Below are 21,267 nucleotides of genomic sequence, written 5' to 3'. Positions count from 1 at the left end.
TTGGAAACCCAGGAAAAAGGGGATCTGTTCTGCAATCATGCAAAGGATGTCTGCATGACAGGAGGGCTGTGTTGATCCTTTCTCAAGGAGAACCCATCCTTTCCTTCATCGAGAATTATGTGAAGGTGCTCTTTTCCATCCTCCTCTTCCCTAACCCCAAACTTGCCTTTCCATATCTTACAAAGACAATATGAAAACATATTCTTGTCACCACTTTGTGTATACATTGATGGAGTCAAAGAACTGGGTTCAAATCTTGACTCTGCCGCTTAGTCATTTGTGCTCTTGGGCAAACCATTTCATCTCTCAAGTTCTTGGTTTTCTTATATTTATAGTAAAATGAGGAGAACAATAACAAATAACCGTCTCAAAGGGTGGGTATAAAGATGCAATGAGATGAGATATGTGAAAAGGCCAAACTCGATCATTTTCTTCTCCGTATAGATATTAGGGTACAGAAACAGTTCCAGGGAAAAAAAGTTTTAATGCTTCTCTTTTTCTGTATATGCTAAATTTACAATGTTCAGAGATGTCTACTCTGTCCTAAGACACATTGTACATCAAAAGGTTTGCTTATGATTCCTTTTAATGGAGATAACAATACATAATATTTAATCAAGCACTGGCTCTTGGCTAGTGCTTCACATGTATTAACTCACTCAATCCACAGGAAGGCCATGAAGAAACTGAAGCCCAGAGAGGTTAAATAGCTTGCTAAGGGCCATGCAACTTGATGGGATTAGGGATGAACCAGTTATTGGAATTTGGAGTTCACATCACAGTGCCCACAGAGCACTGCCATGTGCCTCATGCAAATGTTCATTTTTTGAGCACGAATTCTCTAAGCCAGCAGAACTGAGGAAACGGCAGAGTGTAAGTGGCACCTGGGGACAGTGGTCCAGCCACATGTTCACCTTGCTTCTCAGAGACCTGATTTCTGACTTTAGGGGAAAGACTCCCATTTATTAGTCCTGGGTTGGCACATACAACAGGCCTGTGGCTCAGGGGTGAGAAATCTACCTGCCATTGAGGGGGACTCAGAAGATGTGGGTTCAATCCCTGGATCGGGAAAATCCCCTGGAGAAGGAAATGACAACCCGCTCCAGTATTCCTGCCTGGAAAATCTCATGGACAGAGGAGCCTTGTGGGCTATAGTCCATGGGGTCGCAAAGAATTGGACACAACTTAGCCGCTGAGTCTGCAAGTGGCACATATAGTGAGAAAGGACTTGTGGTAAACCTGATGCTCTGTTCTTTGATCTTGCAGCCTAACTGAAACCTTCAAGGATGAGTGGGTTCTTAGTAGAAAGTGATAACCATAACGCCCACTTGTTATACATATACTCTTATGAGAAATATATTACCAATTATAGAAGAAACCATTTAAATGGCATGGCCGCTGAATAGCTTTACCTCCGCCTGCTTCTGAAAAATTGCGTAACCCATTTGAGCAGCATTATAAATAAGCAGCTTTATATAGTTTTATTTTCTTATTTTCCTTCAGAATCACTGTGATCCATGAGTCTTCCAAAGCCTATCCTATCCAAAGCATCCGTAATAAATCATAAATATTTATAGCATTTAATCATGAGGCAGCTAAAGAACTAAAGCAGTATTATATTATTCAGCAACTCATTAAGCACCCAGCATGCTTATAATCCAGCGGTGGGTCTGTGAGTGGCTTCTTCTGTCGCCAGTCGTCCTCCTCCTCTATGGGAAAAAGTCACTAATGCTCGCATAGGCCTAAGTTGTAGCAGGTGTGGACCAAAGTCAATTAGACAACACCACCCCTGATGTCCTAGAAATGTATAATTTAACAGAACAACAAAATGTATCCTCTTGCCATGCCATTACCGAGGAAAGAAGGGAAAGACAGGAGGTGGGCTGGGGGTGGAAGGGAGGAAGATAAACAATTACCGAACCCTCCTGTGAGCTCGGCAATAATAGTTGGAACATCACATTTACATTATTAATGACTCTTTCATTTGCATTCCTGTATTCCCTTTGTTTTATTATTTCTGAAGGGAAAATATCAGATACGTTACTCAGTACACAGGAAGAACTAATAATAGGATCCATTCAAATGTGGACTGGGCGGGTTCCCTCAAGAGATAGGAGTCTTATCTTGAATTGTGTTCCAACAGAGGTGAGATGCCCCCATTCAAATGTGGAGTGGGGGGGGCTTCCCCCAAGAGATAGGAGTCTCATCTTGAATTGTGTTCCAGCAGAGGTGAGATGCCCCTTTGTCAGGGGTTTTGAAGAGGGGATTTCCTATCAGAAAAAAAAAAAAAGTGACCTGGATCACTTCTTTAACAGAGATGCAAACCTCTCTTGCTTCTCTACAATAGAAGTTTGAAGGTTAGATCTCCCACTTTCCCAGACTCAGTTGAAGATAGGAGTAGCCACATGACCCCGTTCTGGCCAATGACATGTTTGTAGAAGTCTCTGGGGTGGGGGATGGGGTGAGAGAGGCTTTTGAGAAAGATTTTAAAAGAGACAGATTCATTGAACCTCTTGTACTCTGCTGGTAAGATTGTGAAATGATGTGACGACTTTGGAAAACAGTTTGGCAGCTTCTCGAAAAGCTAGAACATTGAGTTACCGTATGTTCACATAAAAGCTTCTATGTAAATATTCATAGCAGCATTATTCATAGTAGCCCAAAGTAGAAACAACTCTATATACCAATGTGTTAGATCCATACCATGGAATATTATTTGATCATAAAAAGAAATGAAGTACCGATACTTCCATTCAGTGGGTGAGCCTTGAGAATATTATGCTGAATGAACAAAGCCAGACCCAAAGGGATCCAGACACAAAAGACCACACATTGTATAGTTTCATTTATGCAAAATGTCCAGAACAAGCACAGAAATGGAGAGTAGGTAGTGGTTGCTAGTAGCTACAGAAAGGGAGTGGAGGGGAATGGGGACTGGCTGCTAACAAGTGTGGCTTTCCTTTTGGAATGATGGAAATGTTCTGGAATTGGATAGCAGTATACTAAAAACCATTGAATTATACACTTTAAAGGGGTGAATTTAATGGTATGTGAATTATGTCTCAATTAGAAAGGAAAACAGGGAGACTCAGCTGGCTTACCAGTAAGGCCTCTTTCCTGATGTCCTTCGCCCACTCCTCTTCTGATCTGATGTGCAGAGGAGAGGCCCAGGTATGGGGCCCCATTATGATAATGAAGACAAAGGCCATTTGCTAAAGAGGATGAATGGAAGTCTTCAGGGCCCAATAAACCTCTTACTTTTTTAAGCTACTGTTTGTCAAGTTTTTTGCTGCTGGTAGCTGAAAGCAATCCTCTAAATGAATATACCTCCCAACTTTAAGATTTTATGCAAAGCCAAGCGCTGTTAAAATGGAAAAGAATCGAGTTATGAAATGCAGTACCTAGAGAGCAATGGGAGAATAGTTCTTCATAAGGTGCCATTTAAAGAGAATCTCCCATTTTATTGAGCTATTTAGTACTTGTGCATAACACAAAGTGGTTTCATGTTTAAGTTTATGATGCTGCATTATGACACAGAGTAATGAAATGTAAAATATGCATTCAAAGCATCTTTAAGGAAAAGACAATAAATATGAATAATTACCAGTATAACTATTCCATTAAGACATGCTATGCAGTCAAAGATAAAGAGTCTATTTTTGGATCATTTCCAAAATGCCTGAAAGGAAAGCTCATATAGTGGGTCCTTGTTGTATCTAGATAAGGCTAGCCTTATCTAGATAAGGCTGAAGACATTTAAACACTACAATTTGTTAAGTAATAAACAGCCATAGTTTGAGGACAGGGGAGATATTATGAGTAAAGGCAATATAAAATATGCTTCCATTTACAATCTTCTTTTAAGATATTAGCATGTTCCCATGCCATTCTAAACCAACTTTCTGAAATCTATACTCATAAATTTTTGTCTACTCTCACATGTTGTCATTGAGTGAGCAAATATCCCTCTATTACTGATTTTCTACCCTGTCCCAGTATTAAAAAATTCTGAGGTTCTGAACTTAAAAATCATTGACCAAATGAATATTTTGTGCTTAGATTTATTTAAGCTGAAATGAAATTTGATTCCTGTGTATTGCTCTCTCAGAAGTCATTCATGTAAAAAGATGGGTGGCCCCAATATCTTTCAGTCACCAGACATTTTAAACTATCAAAGATTTTGTTCAAAGACTGAAAAATCAAATTAACCACCTAGTTGCCTGAACAAATAAATAGCATGACAATTATAGCATGAATTCAAACAATGCAGATGAATCCAGCAACAACATGCATTAAAACAAGACAAGCCAAGACAGTTGTTTCCTCAATTAAAATTTGGGATGAACTAGAAATAGAAAGAATATGACAGTCTGGTTAATATTTCCCCAAATCTCTTCTCCATTTTGCTCCTGAAGACTGAGTCTTAATATTTGTCTTTATGGTAATGTAGACATCTCACCGTTTGGAAAACTGGACTATTTTTCCCAGGTCATGTCTTGAGAGAAATATGCTTTTCATCTATGCTTGTGTGGTTTCAAATTCAGATCCACAAAGAGCAAACAAGAACATGTGAAATCCCTTTGAAAAGTCTAAGGCATTATAGGAATTTAAGGAGTTATGATGAAGGAAATCAGTCCTGGGTGTTCATTGGAAGGACTGATGCTAAAGCTGAAACTCCAATACTTTGGCCACCTCATGCGAAGAGTTGACTCATTGGAAAAGACTCTGATGCTGGGAGGGATTGGGGGCAGGAGGAGAAGGAGATGACAGAGGATGAGATGGCTGGATGGCATCACCAACTCGATGCTCTTGAGTCTGGGTGACCTCCGGGAGTTGGTGATGGACAGGGAGGCCTGGCGTGCTGTGATTCATGGGGTCACAAAGAGTCGGACACAACTGAGTGACTGAACTGAACTGAACTGATGATGGTGGTGTTATAAGTGATCTTTTATAGCTAATTATTCTGTTAATCTTTCATTCTTCCCACCACGTGGGTGAGTCAGCTCTAAAACCACATCCTCTTCTGCAGGTTTTCCTTTGGGAAAATGCTCAGTAAAGAAGCCATATTTAATATAAACCTGTAAAACTGTAGAGAGTATTTTTAGGGGCTAAAAATGATTTTTAAAAATCTATAATATCTATATTTACTACTTCCTTCTGTTGCAGTATCAGTTCATTATGGTCACCTGTAGCTTATTGGCTATAGATTGTGAGCCCAGGAGTTCCCCCAAAGGTCAGATGAGGATTTTTATCAACTCTGGTGCTAACTGTTTTCATTCAGCTCCATCTGGCTTTCTAGAACAGATACAGAGAAGAGAGAACTACTGTTTCACAGACAGCAGAGCAGTGGGAAGAAAGGTAGTTCGCCTTTTGTGGAAAAAATACGAGAGCACATTTCCTAAGTATAGGTAGAAAACATATGGAATTTCTCCAAGGCTTGAAATGCTTTTGAGGGAGGTAAAGAGAAAAAGAGAAAATGAATGTGTTTAACTCTAAAGGAGACTTTGCTGATGAAAATAATCACAATAATTAGTCATTGCATCAAAATGTATTGTGGAGAGTTGCTCTACTGGAACAATTACTAATCTCCATCCCACTGACCTTTTAAGGAGCTTCATCTTGTAGTTAAATTTCATGTTCATCTCCCACGTCGTAACCTCAGCCACTTTCAAGGGATCAGTGGTGACGCATGTTTCTGTGCTGAGACAAGTTTATAAATATACACAGATGTGATAACAGGAGAGTCATTAGATTCACATCAAATGCTACAGCTACTTTAAATAGCAATGCATTTCTATTACATACTCTTTCATGAGTGGGATGCATGATTTGTTTTTAGTTTTACTTTTGCGTGATTTGCTTTTAGCTTTTCTAAGGAGCCCTGATGTAAAGAAGGCTCCTCCAGGAACTTGGTATGTGTTCCTTATCCATGCCTGGAAATGCTGGTAACTTCCAGCTTGGGGCAGGGATCAGGATCTGATCCCAGAGGGCCTTGCGGACAGAACACTGTCCCTCACCTTTGTGTCCCCCAGGCCTCTCACAGCTTAATCCCCAAATCAACCTGAGTGATCCTAAAAGGAATAGGAGACTCATTCTCCTACTGAGGACTTCAGGGCTCTCAGACTGAGAAGCCAGTAAAGTAACATTAACAAAATCAAGGATGATGATGACGATGGCTGCTTTAATGATAGTCACATTGACTATTTTAAAGAAATTACCCCAATACTAAGGCTATTAAGATGTAGGGTCCTATCAAGGAAACAGAAGTGGTATGAACTTTCTGAAAGGAACTGAATCTTTAGGAGAAAAAGATCACCTTTGGCAAAATCATCTGACTGACTTGTTCTATTTTTCATTCATTGTGGGATATTTTTATTTTTATGTTTGTTATGATAAAAGATTTTTTTCTCCCCCTTATTAAATCCTAAAGAATGAGTCAACTCTTCTTCCATCACAGAGCTTTTAACCTCTAAACATCTAAATTTTTTTTCGAATTTTTACGTTATGTTGGAGTACAGCCGATTAACAATACTGTGATAATTTCAGGTGGACAGCAAAGGAACTCAGCCATACATATACATGTCTCCATTCTCCCCCACCTCCCATCCAGGCTGCCACATAATATTAAACAGAATTCCTTGTGCTGAATAGTAGGTCCTTGTTGGCTATCCATTTTTAATATGCAGTAGGAAACATCCGCAGTTTATGGTGGTATGATTTGCAAAGTGATTTTCTAATATGCCAAACTTCAAAGGAACTTTGAAATCTCAGAATGTGGGATCCAGCCCAGTGTTAATCCACCAAAGCACCATTTAGCAGCCTGTTCAGGTTTTTGTTTTGATGGGTCTTTAATAAGCAGTCAAGCGCTGAAGGTAGCATTCTGAAAAACATATACCTCTTCACTCTCTCACCTCTCTCTCTATGAAGTTGTCATGTTTTATAACACCAAGAGCTCAGGGAGCCTACGGTTTTCATCTACATCTGCCATCACCTCCCTGTCCCCTTAGGATCACAGCATGGAGATTCAGATCTTTCCTTCAGGCTGAGAGTGACTCTAGCCACACACCTTGCTGGGTGGAAGAGAGAATGTGAGCAACTTTTCTCCCCTCCGTTTTATTCTTTCTTACTCCTCTGTGGGAGAAAGAATGGCAGAACAGGCAACAAAAATGAAACAGCTGCTACAAATCCCACCTTCAGTGCGTAGGCTGCTGGGACAGGATGAATGGTCTGCCAGCTTCAAAGGGAGTATACCTCTTATCACCTCCCTGAAAAGCCGTGAATAATGACGTTAATTGTGGTTTCTCTATGGCCCTGCCCCACCTGGGCTACATGCCCTTTGCAGGCACGTGTGCCTGGACTAGAATGTGTTTGGATGGGGGCCCAGTAAGTAGGGGATGAGACGGAGAGAAAGATTCTACCTTTTCTAGCCTGCATGAAAGAGCATTTCTCTAACAGCTCCGCTCTCATGTGTATATAAAATCTCCTAAATGGAAAAAATATCCATTAAATTGTTCAAGGTTCTTTATGCAAAAACCTCTGTGACAAATTATTTTCAGACTGAGTGTCAAAAAAAGGTTTGTCTCTCCTGAATAATTGGCCTATTGGCTTCTACTAGAAAAAAAAGAAGTTATATAACTCATCATATTTTCCTCTTTGCCTTGGTTACTAGGAAGCTAAATTTTGCATGCAAACACTATCCCTTTCTTCTTCCATGTTTTTGCTAAAATATAATTTTCATCTCTCTTTCCCCTCCCTGCCTTTACTCCTACTAAATCAGACAGATCCAAATGCTATTTAAAATTTGCAAAGTTTAAATAACTAAGAATAACAGTAGTCATTCATGTGAAATGTTATATAATATTTGATCTGTATAGTTTTCAGACTTCTTACCTTTTTTTATATAGTTACAGACTTCTTACCTTTTTAATAATAATTCCTGCCCTATTCCTCCCCACCTCTTAACCCAGACCTCTTTTATTAAGCAAAGACAAATCAGAAAGGGGGGCCAATGCCTTTACTGGGTCACAAGATTCAAAAGGAAATTCTGAGATCATCACTTGATGATAAAGGGGTGTTTTCTATTGTATCTTTTTCTCTTCATTTTAATTTACTAGATTAAATAATAGATAATAGATAGAAAATACTTTTGCTTCATTAAAGCTGGTATTAGCCAAGTTGCAGATGCACTTTCTGCACTTAAAGTTGAACTCTGCTTATAAAAACTGGCCATTTGTGGGTTATCTGTGTCCCTAAGTCCTTGATCATCAGGGACTTTCTAGATTTCAAATATTCTGATTCTTTCCCATGAAAAAAAAAAGTCCCAGAAATTCCAGTAATTTGGTGTCCACAATATAGCTCACAAGGGACTTCCCTGGTGGCCCAGTGGATAAGAATCCGCCTTCCAATGCAGGGGACTCAGTTTGATCTCTGGTTGGGGAACTAAGATCTCACATGTCCGCGGGGCAGCTAAGCCTGAATGCCTCAAATAGAGATGCCGTCGCGCCACACTGAAGACCCAGTGCAATCAAAAACATATATATATATATATATATATATATATATCTCACAAAAATGTCTATTTGTTAAACTTGAAATATAATTTACTTACAATGTTGTATTAGTTTCCAGTGAATAGCAAAGTGATTGATTCAGTTGTGCACATGTGTGTACAGATTCTTTTCCATTATAGGTTATTACAAGATATTGAAGATAGTTCCCTGTGCTATATAGTAGGTCCCATAAAATATCTCTTATACTTGGTCACAGCACAAAAGTCCCAGGTCAAACTACATATCCTAGTTTAGAATTTAGAGAATGTGGCCATTAGAGATCCAATTTTTTTTTTTAAATTTTTTTTAAGGCATAGTTAGAGGAATTTGGGGAAGCAAACTGCTGTAAGAAATGGCTAGACCTGCCACAGGGTCTCCTGTATTGGTGATGAAGCCTCAGTGTTCATAGTCATCCACTCATAGGACAGCTGGGCCTCTGTATCCTCAGGTTTTGCATCAAAGGATTCAGTGAACCGAGGATAGAAATTTTGACCCTCAGTTGACTGCAGTTGGTTGAATCCATGGATGTGAAACCCATGGATAGAGAGTGAACTGTGTATTTATTGGGGAAAAAAAAATCCAGGTATAAGTGGACCCATGCAATTCAAACATGGATGGTTCAAGGATCATCTGTATTTTCTTATTAAGACCAGTACTGATTGAGAATGTATTCTTCCCCATAGAATCATTCCAAGGAAATCTGGGGTCCAGTATAAGACAAAGTATTTTATAATGATGATAATGCTTTCTGTGCTATCCGTTCATAATTAGTCCATTCACAATTATGATGTTAAAATTGTTTGTTCTGGTAACATATCTCTATAGACTACTATTCGCATTGTATAGACAAACAGAAGCTCAGAGGTATCCAGTGGCCTGTGCCAGGTTGATTGTTGGTTTTATATCTCCTTCACCAGTGCTCTGCCTCTCCTCTGTAAAAAAGAATAAGGTGGCTTTTGTTTTGTCACTCACCATGTAGCCTGTAAAGGTCAGCTAGACTAATCTGCCTTAAGTGATACACAAGCAATGGGTGTGTATATGGGTGTGTATATACAAATGAACAGTCACATACTAAATAGTCATTAGCCTAGGTATACTTGAAAAAGAGTGCTCTAGGAGGATTTTGTAAAGTTAGGGTCCAGAAGCAAAGGCTTTATGCAACAGTCCTATTAAAAATCTACAAAATTATTTCAACTGATTATGTCACTATAACATATTGCTGAAAATACAGAGGAAGCTAATAATTTTGCAGTGATTGCTACTGCCCACGGAAAGCAATTGCTGAGGCAAACAGTGAACATTGTTTTAGGCTTTCTGAATAATCATTAATAGATCTATGCAAAGAATACAAAAAGCAGATTTGGGATTTTTTTTTTTTTTTGGTTTGAATTGTCCAACTAATTATCTCTAATTTCATTTTTTCGTATGCAGAAAAGCTGGATGAAGAATTGAAGATGATTTTAAAAATTTCAGTTAAAAAAAATTCTGTTTCTCATTATTGGTCTTAATGAGAGCATTTTTCAAAGTAGAAGTCCAGCTGATGTTTTTGTTAATGAAGGCAAAGCAGGAGAGGGAAACCTGCTCTCTGGAAGCCAGCAGCAGGGGCGCTGGCTCATCACTCTATGAAACATTCTGCCCCCTTCTTGGCCCCCGTTCTCTGTCATCATTTTCAGGATCTTGAGCCTATTGTTGAGTAAGAAACCCTTCCTTTTCTTCCAAAGCTTCCTTTAAAGAACTGGTGCTTTTGCTCAGTCTTGTTCTTCCCGTGCTCTGTTCTTCATGTGAGAAAACAAGGATTGTTTGCATTTCAAATTCCAAGGGTTTGTGTGGTAGAGATGAAGCTCTTGCTGCTTTTTTTTTTCTTTCAATAATAAGAAGACTGGTTTGTATCTTGTGCAGATGTCCTTCTTATTCATTAAAAGATATGTAATTGACTGTTCAGAAACAAGAGTCCTCAGTCCTTCAAACGTGTGACCTGTTTGGATCTTCAGACGCCTGAGAGCTGGACCAGCCTCTCTTGGCTGATGAGTTACTTATTTCCATTACTCTTGGCCTAGGTGTATTCCCAGGAGCAAGCGCTTCATCTTTAGATTTCAAACATTTCGTCCTTGATCCCACATATTATTTCTTTAAAAATTCAAGATGACTTTATTAAGCGGCTACTGAGCTGCTGTTACTGAATACAAGTTCGTGTGCCTGACACACAGTGAGGCCAAAGAAACTGAAACTTCAGAGTCTGGAGCAGAGAAATGTTTGTTGCAGGGCCAAGCAAGGAGGATGGGTAGCTTGTGCTCAGAATGCCCCAAACTTCCTGAAGGGTTTCAACAAAACATTTAATAAATAATTTTTTATTGAAGGATAATTGCTTTACAATTATCCTTCATGTTGGTGGGTCATGTTGGTTTCTGCCATATAACAACATGAACCAGCCATAAGTATATATATGTCCCCTCCCTCTTGAACCTCCCTCCCACCCCCCATTCCATCCCAGCCCTGTAGGTAGTTACAGAGCACTGGGCTGAGCTCCCTATATTATATAGCCTTTTCCCACTAGCTATTTATTTTATGTGTGGTAATATATATGTTTCAGTGCTACTCTCTCAGTTCATCCCACCCACTCCTCCCCCTGCTGTGTCCAGAAGTCTGTTCTCTGTATCTGCATCTCTATTCCTGCCCTGCAAGTATGTTCATCAGTACCTTTTTTCCAGATTCCGTAGATATCAGCAGAGCATTTTTAAAAGCCAGGAGTAGGGGGTCTCAGGGTATGAGATCAGCTTGTGGTTGATGTTGAAGTAGTAGGGCAGCGGTGTAGTGGGGTTAGCATTGTCAGTCCTTAGGCACAATAGGTCTCATGCTCATCAAGTATCAGTAGTTAATTTCTTCCATTTGGTGATGGTTTTAGCATCTATAAACCAATTCAGGAAGTGTGCATCAGATACTATTATCTAGGTACTAAAGCAGAGGTAATAGGGAAGGGTCTGTCCTGGGAAGGCCCCATAGGGTCCCGCTAAGTTACACTATCTTGTGGATATTGCCAGTGGGCTAGACTTTCTTTGTAGAATGAAATAGTAGTGCTACTCTTGGTGCCTTGGGACAATTCCTTTTCCTTCATAATGTTAGGGTGGCCTCGCTACTTGATCTCCCTAACAAGAGTATATTTTAAGGAAACTGCTGACTGTTTATATTTAGGTAATAGGAAGAGATGTTTGAGAGGGAGAAAACAAGCTTCACACCCATGAGGAGTTTATTAACTAGATGTAACAAAGACAACATAAATGTGTCAAGTGAACAATTATATATGGAATCATAGCAACTGGAAGGATTTATGTGGCTTGTTCACTATTATATCCCCAATGTTTAGACCAGTGACTGGTATATATCAGTCACTTACTGAATATTTGTTGAATACATGATGAATGTCACTTTGCCTTCTGCAGTTTCCAAAAATACATATGACCCACATATACTCACTCTCCACATGGCAACTCTTCAACACATGAAGGCAGGCGCTACATCGCCTCTAAATCTCCCAGGGTCCAGAGCTATGTAGCTTTCACATCGGTGACATTTTGCATTATTCCCTTAGGCCAATGACTGATCATCCTCATAAGGTGGAGCCAGGACTGGTACCCAGGTGTTCTCACTCCTCATGAATGCTCTCTTTTCTTTCAATCTTGCTTCTTGAACTGTTGAGATTAGAGAGGTTAACATGGAGAGACTGAAGAGTTAGTAGGGAGGAAGAGGATGTACCCAATGGAGAATCTTGGGAACTAGTCTCAGAATTTATTTTCTCCAGTTAACCGGCTTTATTTGAGAACCTATTCTGTTCCAGATTTGGTGCAAGTCACTTAAATTGCTTTGCATGGTGGTTAAGAGGCAGATTTGATACCTGGTTTGAATCCCAGGTCTGCTACATCCTCCAGTCCTCAAAATGTTCACATTTTACATATGAAACAACAGAGACCAGTGTAGGTTAAGTTGCACAAGGCCACATAACTAGCAAATGGCAGAGATAGCTCAAGCCTATGCCTCTCTGATGCTCTTTCTACTATACAGAAGAGCCTCGTGGTTAAGAGAAGGGATTTGGCTTTGAGGTCCACACCTTCTGGCGATACGATCTTCAGTGAGTTGCTTAACTTTCTCCGTAGTTGTTTCTATTTCTCAAAATTGTAGAACTCACCTCCTAACTCTATGGTGCACACAAAGCAGCACAATGCCTGGTACGTATGAAGTAACCACACATGTCAGTTGTGTTTATTATGTCCCTGAGTTGCTGAGATGTAATGGAAAAATGTTTGTGAAAACTCTTCTCGACAGCTGTACAGAAGAACTGTGGTAAAGGTAGGGAAGAGGCTATTGCAACAACCTAGGCTTGAAAGGGTGAGAACTTGGCCTAGGATGCTGGCTTTGGCAGGAGCGCAGGCAAAGAAAGAAAACAATGAGCTCCCAGCAGCATGAGTAGAAATAGTGAATGTGGCTGCTAGAAGCTTTAGAATTACACAGATTCTATGTCTTCTAGTCTACTCTATAAATTATGTGTGTTTTTAGAGTAATTGTATATTTCATCAAGCATTTTAAGATTTATTTTTAAGTGCTACTCAATAAATCTTGGTAAGAACAACAGTCCTTACTTTATTTCATGACCCAGGCCTTGAACTTTTAGTCTACTGATGAAATTAATATGAATTATGGACATTTTTTAACCTGATGGTTTTGGAGCTTAAGTCTACTAATTCAGTTAAGACTTTAAAACTCAACTACCATTATAACTAGGCTTCCCTGATAGCTCAGTTGGTAAAGAATTTGCCTGCAATGCAACCATCAACCAGAATTATAACTATCAATCATAACAACCATTGGCCAGAAATCCATGCCTATCAAGTAGAATCATGATGCAACAAAAACTCCGTCAGACACAATAGTCCTAGTCTACAGAGTTTAAGCAGGGAAGAATGATGCCCAGTTATTTGTTAAGAATTGATGGCTAGCTTTTGGCTTTCGCCTAGGAGGAGACCAAGGTGCAGCTTTTTCCATCATTCCAAACCCAGGTTCATCTGACACCAGACACCAGACACCCCCACCATGCCTCCTGTTTGACCCCAAGGAGATCTACATCTTATACGTGAGGTGCACTGGTAGGGAAGCTGGGCCACATCTGCCCTGGCCCCGAAGGTCAGCCCCCTTAGTCTGTCTCCAAAATAGTTTGGTGGTGACACCTCCAAGGCAATTGATGACTGCAGTTTATACATCTGAGGGAACAATGAAAGACACATATTGTTTTCCCTGAAGCAGAACAAAAGAATTATGAAAGGCTTGGTTTAATCAGGTTGTTTTCTTCTCCTAATACATTAACTCTAGGAATTAATTGGCTAATATTGCCTCTTTAGTAAGACTATGACATAAGCAATACATTATCTGGTACAAGTATGAAAAATAATTGCCACCTGGACTAGGAGAAGAAAACACATTATATAGGGATCATTTGAAATAGGGAGTCTATTCTAACCAGACCAAAAGGCCGTTATTAAGGGGTGTCTTGTGAGAGACTGAATACAAAAATAGAGAATGGCCAGACCATGTGAAAAAAGAACTCTAACCCACAACCTGCAGCCAACCTGCCCAGGAAGCCAACCACTTATCCATAACAGACAGCCCAGGAAAGCAACTCTATCAGAAGTCAGACCTGTATGAAGTCAGATGACTATCTCTGTTACCATCCAGGAAGCTAAATAATGACCTCTGTAACAGTCAGCCCCAAATAGTCAGGACATAATTAATCACTGAGAGCCTCCCTAACTTTTGTCTCTACTTCCAGCTTGGGACCAACCAGAGAAAACCAAATAGGGCCCCCTAACCAATCGCATAGGATGCCCCCCTTCTCGTTGGCTTGCCTACAGCTTCCCCAGGCCAGCAGCCTCCCAACAAGGCACATCTGAAGCCTTCCTTTTCCCACTATAGAGCTTTCCTACTCCTCTGCCTGTCTTTGAGTCTCTGCCAAAATGCTAGTGATGGTAGCTGACTCCCTTGCTTAGAATAAATAGCCTTTGCTTTTCTCATCTGGTTGTTCTTGTATTTATGTCCACAATTGAGAACAAAGAAATAATGGTAAGACTCTCAGTTTTAATAGTATCAATATAAGATCCTTTACCTTTAATATCAGTTGCAGTTGTGGATTGTATAAACAAGGTTACAGACTATGTCCAAATGAGTATTAGCAAACAGCAGAGCAGATGCAGGGAGGGTATAAACAAAGAATATAGAACTTGGATAAAAAGAAGCTACATGGGAAGAGGTGGCAAATAATATGATTCTCTTTCCAGCCATAGTTCTCTTTTTCCCTTGAGAACAGGTTGCTTCTGCTTCACTATTAGTAACGAGAAAGTGCGTTACATTGACTGTTTCATTTGTTCCCTCCTCCCTCTATTTCTTTTGGTTCCTGGGATTGCCTTCTTCAGCCAACTTGATAGGAGCCTTTTGCTTAGAGCAAAAGGAGCTGCTTTTTCATCAGGTACTTCAGTAGTCTGCAAGACCAGCTACATAATTTGTAGGCCCTAGTGAAACATGAGAACATGAGGTGCCTGGTTCAAAAAGTATCAAGAATTTCTAGACAGTGATGGGGTAGAGCATTAAACCAAGTATGAGACCCTTCTGAATGCAGGGCACTGCACGACCAGTCAGTCACATGGCCGCCCAGGAAGCCAGCCCTGCTAGGCCCAACGATAAATACATGTTAGGAAACCTTTTTCCCCTTTCTGTTTTGTTTTCTCTTCGCTTTGCTAAGGGAATAATCTCTGAAAAATGCCATCCTTTTTATAACAATTAAACAGAAAGCAGATGAGCAGAATTCTTCCCTTGACCTTTCTATCCCATTAACCCTGGTTTGTATTTTGGAGGGACTCTACTCCTGGGGATAAAAGTCTATTTCCACGTTCCCTCTGGTCTACACTTGCTGCACTCTGCTCACTCTTGAGATTTGAGATCCTAAAACTTAAGCACCTGGGACCTTCAAATGGACTTCCAAGAGGCTGAAAGGCTACATAAAGGCAAGGCTGATGCCTTCTTTTTCAGAATAAGCAGAAATCTGTCAGCGATAGATTAAAAATTAGATACTGGACATTTGTAAACTGGGTTAAATGAATCATTAGACAGCTTGCTATTTGCCAAATATAATAAAAACACACACTGAATAGCAAGTGGCCATGAATATTTAACCACCACATTCCTTTTTTAGTGTACAGTATATTATAGCTATTATGATGTCCAGCAAAGAAGGAATAGTGAAAAAGCACTGCAGACAAAAAAGGGGATTCTTTTCTTTTTACTGTCAAGAGTCAGCTATTTTTTTAATTAGAAAAAAAAATGAACCTATGTTGTCTCATGGTTTTAGAATACCAGCCTTCAGCAACTGAGACCAACCAGATGATGCGTGTAAGTATTGTTATCAAACAAAAAAATCCATTATTCGTCCTCCTTCAGAAAATTTACTGGCATGAGGTTTAGTGTAGATAATTTCAGAGAAGACCTGAAAACTTTTCAGAACAGGGTTTAACTAGGACTATATAAAACTAAATTAAAATGTGATGTTAAATTATATAATATGTAAAACTCAAGCACCTTTGAACTTCAGCCTGACTTTTTTTTATCATCACAAACCTCGAGATTCATGAGATTTGTGATCTAACAAAATTAGTGCATTTTGGACTTATTTTGTCTTTGTTTAGGATCTCGGGCCATTGGAGGCTAATGCACTCACAGGACAAGACACCATGGTTTGGTTATGCCTTCCTCAGTTCCATGTTCACACATTCATCCAAAATCAAGTTCAAGTCCTTTTGCAAAACCTTTAAAGGAACTAGTATAGTGAACAGACCAAGGGTATGCTGACAGACTTGAGTGTGAATCCTGTTACTGTCAGCTGCCAGTCTTAGGACCTTGAAAACAATCATATAATCTGTCTGAGCCTCGGTTTTCTCATCTATGAAACTGGGAAGTAATAGAGTTTTTGGAAGAATTCAGTAAGATAAATAAAGGGCCTGGCATAGAGTGGGTGTCAATGAGTCAGTTGCCTTCTCTGATCCTCCCTATCCCAAATCTCATTGCACCTCGCTTTTCCATGGCATGACCCTCCACTTCAGTTTATCCATCACTCACTCACCAGCCCCTGGACACTGTCATCTCACAGTTCCCCTTTTCTTAAATGTTCTCCTCAGACCAGGGTGCCCTTCCCAGCTCTCCTCCCCTAGCTAAATCCTACTCATTCTTAAGATCCAGCCCAAGCCCCATTGCTTCTCTACAGCCCTCCCAGGACCACTCCCCCATGCTTTCCTGAAGCACTGTTGTCTGTGTCATAGAGTTAGCAGTCCACTCTGTTATTAAACCTTTCATGCTTGTTTTACTTCCTCAAAGGTGCTGTAAGCTGCTTGGGGGCAAGGATGGACCCTTCTTTCCCTTGTATGATTACAGCGTGACATCCATGACAAGTGCTCATAATAATTACACGCTAAGTATACAAATGAGTACTGTAGCCTATTGCATTTTGTTAAATTATATGTGGATGCCTGGCAGGTTGAAATGTGAGAAAATGACACTGCTGTTTCTTCTCCTTCTGATGCATATTGCTTTTTAAAGTATTATCTGTCCAAGTTTTTTTTTTTTAACTTACAGTATTTCTTCTCCAATATTTCAATACACCACTTAAAATTTGGCCTGAAAGAAAGTATTAAAGTGTGTGTGTTTCAAATGGAAGAAAAAAGCACCAGCTATGACTAATGTCTTCAATTTATAGTGTATCCAATTTGGAGAAGACCATGCTTTTTCATAAGGTTGCATAACTACTAACAAAAACATTCTCAGCCACAGGATGTGTTTTGGAAGAATTTAGCCCTTTGTTAAACTGGGAAAAATGTAAAAAATCAAGGGCACAGCTTTCTTTGACATACATCTTACCCTACATAGAAAAGACACTCAAATATTTGTCAGATTGAGTAGTGTGTCCTCATAGACTTTTTGATAGTGGACAGAAAGTAGATTGGGACATTCTCTATAAAAATGGCTCATTCTAATTCTAGATACTGTGTTCTTATTAACTATGTAGGTGTTGCCAACGATTGAGTATTAGCATCAAGAATTGTTAAAGGGAATGAGTGAAAGATGACGTGTATTTCTACTTCCATCATTCTGGATTAAACAATCAAAACAAAGAGGCCTGCATATTACTCATCTTATAACACTTCGGAGGTATAGTAATGGTGAATAGTTAATCCACTGAATCATGAGTTCTAGAACGCCGGTTAACTTGCTGACTGCAGACATGCTGGAAGTGAGGCCCAGAGGTGGATAATAGGTGGCACTGTGATTATCTCTAGTTTACACTATACTTTGGCAGTCTTTTATTTATTTATTTTTAATTGGAGGATAATTACTTTACAATATTGTGTTGTTCTCTGCCATACATCAACGTGAATTAGTCATAGGTATACATATGTCCCCTCCCTCTTGAACCTCGCTCCCCTCTCCCATTCCATCCCACCCTTCTAGGTTGTCACAGAGAGCAGAGTTTGAGCTCCCTGAGCCATACAGCAAATTCCCCACTGGCTGTTACATATGGTAATGTAATGTGTATGTTTCCATATAATGTGCATGTTTCCATGTAAGGTGTATGTTTCCATGCTGCTCTCTGGATTCGTCCCACCCTCTCCTTCCTCCTCTGTGTCCACAGTCTGTTCTCTATGTCCGTGTCTCCATTGCTTTGGCAGTCTTTTCTACTTTCACATGTGAGAATATAAAATCTGGGCCAGACCAAGATGTTGTATGAGTCTAACTTAAGAAGGAACTGAACACATTCTCTTTAAAATGCACAAAAACAACACTCTAGAATTTAATAATTCTAATGTATCAATAGTCCGATAGAAAAGTATAAACTTCTGGTTGCACAATTCTTTATTTTTCAGTGTGTAAAAAAAATATCAAAAAGTAACAATATCTGACCCTGTTGTCTATGTCAACCTAATAAGAACAAATTTTAAATTCTAAACTCTTTCTTTCTTATCTTGAGGATTCAGTTTGCAACTGAAATAGATGTGAGAATTAAGATTTATAAAACTGAATTTTGAATCAATCATCAGAAGCAAAAAAAAAAAAATGTTCTTAAGGACAGGAATGAATTTTGACATTTTAAATACAAGCTCTGTGTAAAGTTTGGTGATAGAATGTGAGCTCTGAAAAATTGTTATTATGTTGTCATTATGAATTAATGACTATAAAAGAAATCAGTTTTGAGTGGTAATGGCAAATTACAGAGAAAAACTTATGGAATTGCTTTCTATCTCCTGATGTACCTGGAGTATTCATCATAATTCGCTTGATTAAAAAAATCCAAACAGTGGAAAAATACAGAGGCATAGATTTTTTTTTTAATGGATTATATAAATATAAGGCAGCTTTTCTTAGCAACTCAGAATGTTCACCAAAATAGCATTTGTAATGTTAAAAAGCTAAGTGCTTAACAATATGTGAATGAGTAAGTAAATACAATAAATTTAATTAGTGGTTTATGCAATTATTAAAAATTATAAAGACAAAGATTATATCAAAATTTAAAATATAAATGATGTAAGATTTTAAATTTTATGTATGCAAACATTTATGTACAGTATGACTATAAACATGTAAAAATATGTACAAGAGGAAATAATGGGAGGGAATGTATAGAAATAATCACAGAATTTATATTTATGTGGTGAAATTACAGATTTTTCCAAATATCACATAATGTTTTAAATTCTATTTAAAGTTTTAAAAAATTAATTTCTATTTGTAAAGCCCTACAATATGTTGGGATATATATACTGTATGAAATTGCTAATTTTCCATCATTTCTGACTTAATAATAATTGCAATATTTGGTTAAACCTGGAGAAGGCAATGGCAACCCACTCCAATACTCTTGCCTGGGAAATCCTGTGGACAGAGGAGCCTGGTAGGCTGCAGTCCCTGCAGTCGTGAAGAGTCGGACACGACTGAGCGACTTCCCTTTCACTTTTCACTTTCATGCATTGGAGGAGGAAATGGCAACCCACTCCAGTGTTCTTGCCTGGAGAATCCCAGGGACGGAGGAGCCTGGTGGGCTGCCGTCTATGGGGTCGCACAGAGTTGGACACGACTGAAGCGACTTAGCAACAGCAGCAGCAATACTGTATTATCATTGTCTAGCTAACAAACTGAATCCTTTTTTGGAATAAAAGTTGCTAATTTCTATTTTAAATGTTCATTAAGCTTCTAAATAAAGTCTAACTTTTTGAAAAATTTTAGTGAGATAAATTACTTGAAAATCACATTTGCAACTACAACTTGAAAATACAAAAGTTTTTGACATTTTTAAGAAAAGTTCAAACTGTTCTGAATTGATGCAGAGCCATTGCCATTGCATCTATTTTTTCATCTTTGAAATTGTGTCATGTGTATTTTTTAATTATTCAATGACCAGTAAAAGTAAAACAGTCATAATTTAATGGGTAAATTTGCTTCTAACCTGTGCTGAAATGACATTTAAATTGCTTCATACTCTGTAATTACTAGGGATAATTAGTCCTCTAAATATTACTGTAATGAAAACCGTGGGCTTAATGAACTGTACAAACTCAAACCAAATAGAATCTTTACTTCTTTGCTGAATATTTAAGTTCAGCATAAAAATTGTTTAACGATTGGTTAAAATTTTTTAAAAATAGTTTATGGCAAGCCGGGCCATAAAAGTATGAAGCAAAATTAAAGGTATTCATAGGAATTTGTCATAGCAATCATAGAAAAAGGTCAGTCAACCTGGATTTGAGGGGAAGGCAGACTTCACCTTTGCTATACAACTGCTATTTTAGTATTTAATATTAAGGATCATTGTTTCTGAAATTTCAGAGAAGCATTTTATAGTCTCTTATGATGTATTTGTTAATAACTGCAGAAATATGGACTACTTGAAGAAAGAGACAATAGAGTCTGTGTGTGTGTGTGTGTGTGAGTGGGTAATGTTTATAATTGTATCAACACCAAGCACAATGCCTGGCACATGGTAGATAATCGATAAAAGTTTAATAAATAAATACCTGAGTTGGTTGAACAAGTATATTAGAAACAAAAGTACAGAGAAAGTGCTTGTAGAGAGGTCATTTGTAGACCTTCACCTTGGTTGCTAAGTCTTATTTTCAGTAACTTGGATAGAATTATATGAAATGTATTAAACAGATGCTTTAGATCATACAAATTTGGTGGGACTCATCAATGACATAAAGAGGCTATGTTATCTCAAACTTGGAATGATGCGTTAAAGGCTGAATGATGAAATTTCAAAGCAATAAATGCAAAGTCCTCTATTTAAGATTAAAAATAAAACACCAGTCTCACAGATACAGGTTGACAGTGACTGGACTTGATAGTAAGTTATGTGTTAGGAACTGGAGAATTCATGTGACCACGCACTTAACCTGACCCAACAGTGCTTTCTAAAAACTTGTAGTTAGGAACTGCCCTGGTGGTCTAGAGTCTAAGACTGTGCTCCCAATGCAGGGGACCAGGTTTGATCCCTAGTCAGGAATCTAGATCCAACATGCTCCAACTAAGATTTAAGATTCCTCATGCTCCAATTAAGACCTGGTACAGCCAAATACGTTAAATAAATAAAGAAAGAAATATTTTTTAAAAAACTTGTGGTTAAAAAAACAAAATT

The sequence above is a fragment of the Bos indicus genome, chromosome 3 (assembly GCF_029378745.1).
Source record: "Bos indicus isolate NIAB-ARS_2022 breed Sahiwal x Tharparkar chromosome 3, NIAB-ARS_B.indTharparkar_mat_pri_1.0, whole genome shotgun sequence".
NCBI lineage: Eukaryota > Metazoa > Chordata > Mammalia > Artiodactyla > Bovidae > Bos > Bos indicus.
This window is presented reverse-complemented; position numbering follows the sequence as displayed.